Source organism: Canis lupus, chromosome 28 (assembly GCF_003254725.2).
Source record: "Canis lupus dingo isolate Sandy chromosome 28, ASM325472v2, whole genome shotgun sequence".
NCBI classification, from domain to species: Eukaryota; Metazoa; Chordata; class Mammalia; order Carnivora; family Canidae; genus Canis; species Canis lupus.
In genome coordinates this window covers 29817319-29823318 of record NC_064270.1, presented here as the reverse complement: position 1 = coordinate 29823318, position 6000 = coordinate 29817319, and positions in this window count along the sequence as shown.

The window sequence follows — 6000 nt, the reverse complement described above, 5'->3', positions numbered from 1 at the left end:
AGAGAGAGAGAGAGAGAGAAGCAGAGACACAGGCAGAGGGAGAAGCAGGCTCCCTGCAGGGAGCCCAATGTGGAACTCGATCCCGGGACTCCAGGATCATGCCCTGGGCCGAAGGTGGCGCTAAGCCACTGAGCCACCTAGGGGGGATCTTTATACCCCATTTCACCAGAGGCGTAAGGCTATAAAGTGGGGAGAGGCTAAGGCCTCTGTGTGGGTGAGGTGGAGTGGGGGTGACCACCCCTGGAGATGCCCAAGATTCATCCCGGAATCACCAAGATCCTGCTGGCAGCAATGGTCGCCCAGCCTCCTGTGGACAAGATGAGGTCAGTCTAAGGCGACTTTGGGTCTGCAGAGATGGAGCTTCATTCATTCAAGTTCCTGAGACCCAACAGACCCCTCAGTCCACCGCCCTCGGTTCCACGAGCCTCACTGTCCCCTGGCTCCCTGCTCCTTGTGTCAGGTGAAACTCATGCTTGGCCAGAATTACCGTGGGAGCCCCTGGGAAGGTACTAGATTGAAGACCAGCAGGTCAAGCTTCCCTCCAGGGAGGGACAGAGTCCTGGGTCTGAGGACAGGTGCCTGGCCCAGTGGTCGGCCTCAAAGGAGGGCCCAGGCCTGCTGAAAAAGACACATCTTTAGGGACGCCTGGGTGGCTCAGTGATTGAGAGTCTGCCTTTGGCTCAGGGCATGATCCCAGGTCTGGGGATCGAGTCCCTGCTTCTCCCTCTGTCTATGTCTCTGCCTCTCTCTCTGTATCTCTCATGAATTAATAAATAAAATATATTTTAAAAAGATGCGTCTTTAAACACTGGAATTACACGCAGTGGCAAGATGATGTCATCAAGCGGGGCAGCGGGTCACACGGACCAGACTCCTGCACCTGCCCTGGTAGGTAGGTAGAGTTGAAGCTCTACATTCAATGATGTGACCTCCTTGTATTCGGAGGCTCTCAGATGGTGTCGGGGGTCCTGGTCCCCGAGCCCTGGCTCTGCATCCGTATATTCCCTTTGCCCTCCGCTGCCTCCTAGGGCTCTGAGCTGACCTGCTTGGGCCCAGACATGCCTCCCTCCTCCTTTCCCACGGCCACCCCTACCCGCATAAGCCGCAAGCTGCACGGTGAGGGGTCATGACCTTCTGGGACCGAGGGCCCTAGAGCCAGCACCGCCCTGGCCACTACCCCGGGAGTCTGTTCCTTCAGTGGCCGTCACCCATTTCCTTTCCTTACTTGCCACTTTCAATAACAAGAAGATATTTTCTTTTACATATCTAGAAAAAGAAAACAATAAATTTATTTGGTTTGGTTTGTAGGTCTGCTTTTAAACAAATAAAGGCATGTTATTCTGGCCGGCTGCGGGCCACAGACTGATAAGGATTGTTGACGCTCTGCTCCGGTCTGGGTCTGTCCTCGCTGGGGGAAGGGGGAAAGGGCATAAGGTGGAACAGGAATTGAGGGGAAAGGGGAAGAAAGCCAGCGGAGGAGATGATGCCTCCAAAGCCCTGGGGGCTGTAGTGGACAGAAGAGGGAATCGGGGCGACTTCCGGCCCAAGGGGCCCAGCCCATGACGGTCTCCCATGTGGGGTGTGGGTGCAGCAAATAGGTTCATGAGAGCCAATCCCGTGCATCTCTTCTGAACACCACATCCAGTAACAGCACGTCAGTGCTGCCATTGGCCACGGCGGGAATCCTTAACCACAGGGACAGCTGGTGCCGCACTCAAGACTCCCCTCCCCTGAGAGCCTGTAGTTAACGTTCACCAGCACACCACTGAGCATCCCCCAGCACAGGTCGTCTCTATCATAAGAGAGGGACACCAATCTATCATCTGCCCACCTACCTATCTAATTCATGGGGCCGGTGGGGGGGTTCTTTTGTGAAACTAGAAACATCCTCTGTGGGCAGCAGGGTGGCTCAGCAGCTTAGTGCCGCCTTCAGCCCAGGGCCAGATCCTGGAGACCCAGGATCAAGTCCCACATCAGGCTCCCTGCATGGAGCCTGCTTCTCCCTTGCCCCCCCACCCCCCGTTGTTCATGAATAAATAAATAAAATCTTAAAAAAAAAAAAAAAGAAACATCCTCTGCAGGGCAGTGGACAAACAGGGAAAAAATGGGTTAATGGTGAAAACTCAGACCTGGGTAGCCTTAGCCCACTATTTCTGGAATGAAGACTTGGCTTGCTTCTCTCTCTCTTTCTTTCTTTCTTTCTTTTCTTTCTTTCTTTCTTTCTTTTTCTTTCTTTCTTTCTTTCTTCTTTCTTCTTTCTTTCATTTCTTTGTCTCTCTCTTTCTTAAATTTCTTTGCCTATTTTAAGAGAGGGAGGCGGGGAGGGGCAGAGGGAGAGGGTAAGTGAACCTAGGGGGAAATGAACAGAGAAGTACCTATTGAGCAGATTTAGGAGGACAGAGATAAAATTCCGATGGATTCTTCCTTAGAAAATGAAGATTGTTCTGAAAACTCATTCCTTCCTCAGCTTTTCAGTTTCCACAAGTTAGGTTGCAAAGAGATATGATGTCACTGACCCCTCCCAGGCCTCTAGAAATGGCCCCAGCACCCAACTTCTAGGCCAGCCGCAAAGAGGACAAAGCCTTTTCTGCAAACACCACCCACAGCCTGGGCCCTGAGAGGGACCGAGCCGGTCGACCTCACCACCGCCTTGCCCCAGCTTGCTGCATTATGCTCAAATCACCTAAGCTTTTCCCATTCACTCGCCTGAATACTTGTGTATCATTTACAAAAACATGAGCAAAATCCCTGAACTACACTTTCCAACCTCAAACCCTCTTGTTGTTTTTGGCATCCTCGGGGAGGCCTGGGCCACTGGGAAGGGTGGCCTTTGTAGCTGGGCCAGCGACTCGACCCAGATGCTCAGTCCTTGTCTCAGGCCCAGGCTGGGCTGCACAAAAAAGACCTCTCTGCACCCCTAAAACCCTGGTGTAGAAATCCCCTGAGTCCATCTCATTTTTATTGCTTTTTTTACCCCTCTTTGTTGTTGCTGGTTTGGGCTCCCTTTTGTACAACTGTTATAAAGAAGGCTAGGTAGAAAGGAAGTTGGCAGAGGGCACTCAATTAGCTCTGTACCAATCTACTTCCAGTAAAAAGGGGCTGGACAGCTGTAGGCCTGGAGATTGCAAAGAAGTAAACTTGGAAGATCTTGACCAGCTGCTGAGAGGTGCCTGGGGCACTAGTCTACTGTGCCAGGTGGCACCACAGGGTGGCGCAGAGGCAATGAACAAGACCCCATCGTGCAACTGAATTGGAGGCCAGCTGTGCTGAAAGCCAGGACCCCGGGGCCCAGCAACGTGGCCTGCCGGACATCGCCCTCTGTCCCCATTGCCCAGTGAAAGCCAGGGGGTCAGATACGTCCCTGCGGGTGAGGAGGGGAGGGGTCTCCTAACAGCCCATCCTCCTGGACCCTGGCATCATCAGCACACATTACACCATTCTGGCCCAGCGTGTGGCAAAGTCAGCCGATTCCAAACTGAGGTGAGCTGGACCAAGTGGGAAACACCCAGAAAGCCCAGCTAGCTGCCCTCAGACTCTGCTGGCTGGGATCATCCCTCCTGGTGCTGGCGACAAGAAGCTCTTGGATGACAAAGTGCCTTGGAAGGAAAGGGTCCCGAGGGAGAGGTTGTCACTTCATGTGGGATGCGTTAGAAAGAAATAAGTTCAATAGATCAGATGAAGGGGTGGTCAAAGCCACGGCTCTGGGGGAGCTGCCGATGGCTTCCTTGCTCAGCTTCTGGGGCCTGGCCCGAGTCCACAAATCCTACCTTCCCGAAACCTCAAAGAGCTGGGGTTTGGGCGCACGGGGAATGGGCTTCTTTTCAGAGAGAGAAAAACCTAGGAGTGAGGGGAGGGCTGTGGGGAGATGGGGCATGAGGAGAGCATGGGAGGGAGAGACAGACTGTCCCTACCTTGGGAGATGGGTCCAGAGATGGGAAGTGACAAAGTGGCTGAGAACCGGAGCCAGTGAAAGTTGGAGGAACCGCTCAGAGACAGGAGTGAGGAGCAGAGACAGAGATGGACACACAGAGACAGGAGAGCAGGACAGACTCAAGATGCAGAAGGAGGGAGGCTTGGAGACTTTCCTCAGACTGGCCCTGCCCGTCTGAACAGTGCCCCCACCCCAGCAGCTGGCAGGGTGAAAGGTGGGGTCTCTAGGGTCACTGACCCTGGAATGTCCCCTGAGGGCTGGACACAGTTTGGAGAATGAACAAAGCCACCCCTTCTCCTCCCAAGGGGCTGCTGGGAGGGGTGTAGGGCCTTTAGAGGCTCAGGGGTGCCTGGGTCACCTCCAGCCCAGCTGGACGCCCCCCACCACAATCACCCCCTCTTCCCCGTTCCTTGGTGCTCCCCAGAGGGAAGCAAACCTGGGCCGCCACCCTTGTCCCTCTCACTGGGTCAGCAGCATGTGTGACCTTCCAGGACCTGCGCAGTTCCCTGAGACCCCTGCAGGTCTCAGGTCGGGTTCAGGAGCCCTGTCAGCCCTGAGGACACAGAGGCATAGGGCCTCACCTGACTGCTGAGTGACAGTGACCGCAGCCTGCTGGGGGCTGGGCTCTTAAATCCCAGAGGTGCTCACTAGTAGACCCCTGAGCGCCAGCAAAGACGAAGAGACCAGCGGTTAGCCGAGGTGGCCCCACCCTTCGCAGGCTCCCAGGGCCATCCCACCGGCCTCTCTTACTCCTATACCCTTCTTAGTGAGCGGGGAGGTCCCTGCTTCTGCAGAAGCACTTCTTCCACTCGGGACAATCCTCCTCCTGGCCAAGCATGGTCCTCGGGGCCTGACAATTTCTATCTCAGGGAATGTCACATGGGCCTCATGGGGCAGCTGCTGTTGTTGGACTGGTTTAAGGGATGGGGAACAGACTCAGAGAGAGTGGGTAACTTGCCCCAGGCCGCACAGCTAGTAGTGGCAGTGCCAGGATTCAGTCCATCTCTCTCTGCGTCCGAAGCCAGATCCCGTAACAGGTGGCATTGCGCTCCACCTGGAGAACGGTGGGAGAGGCCCAAGCAGTTGAGCCTATGTTAAGAGGAAATGAGCAAAACCCAGGGACTTGATTGTTTAGGTTTAGATTTGAGAAGGGTTTTGTATTGCAGGAAAACACAGCCCTTCCTGACCTTACCGAGTGGCTGTGGGTGATGATTGGGTCCCCTTCTCACTCCCGTGTGCTCGCTCACGTGTGGCTCGGCGCTGTTCCTCTTCTGTCCTGGAGGGTAAAGCCTGGCAAGGTAGCTCCTCAACCATGATGTGGTAGCGTGAATGAGTGGCTGCTTCTAGAATAAGAGAGAGAGAGAGAGCTGGGGAGCGGGGGTAGGGGGCCCTCAGGTTCAGGAGCAAAGGTGCTGCCACAGTTTCCCCTCCTGTGCCCACTGCAGACATCACTAATCGATCGAGCCATTCTTCCCACGGAGCCACCACTCAGCCTCTCAGCCTTCCTCCACGCAGCGCGGCGACCAGCCCTGCGGATGACCGCACCGTCGCAGCTGCTGCCGGTGGCCGGGCCCGCCCTCCAGGCGCTGCAGATCTCGGCTGGTAAGGACCCACCCGAGCATCTTCTCTGGATGTGGCACCCCACAGCCTCACCGGGGGTGGGGGGTCCCCTGGGACTGACTAATGCAGGCCCACGCCCACCCTGCACCGTCCACTCCTGGGCCCATGGCACCAGGCTGAGGCTGGACATCTCCTGAAAGCACATGTTCACCCAGCGTCTTCCACTGGGAGAAGCCAATCCACGGCGGTACCAAATGTATCGAGGATTCACTTGGTGCGAGGCACCGTGACGACTGCTTTATATGCCTTGTCCCGGCAATTCATGCGGTTGGTTTCCATGCCCATTTTACAGCTGATAAAACTGAGGCCTGGAGTGGGTAACTGATGCCAGGTCATGCTGCCGGTATGTGTTCCAGGGCCAGGATCCAAAGCCAATTGTCTCTGCACACCCCCCCCACCCCACCCCCAGGTGCACATTCCTTAGCACCACACTGAGAAAGATGCTTCTT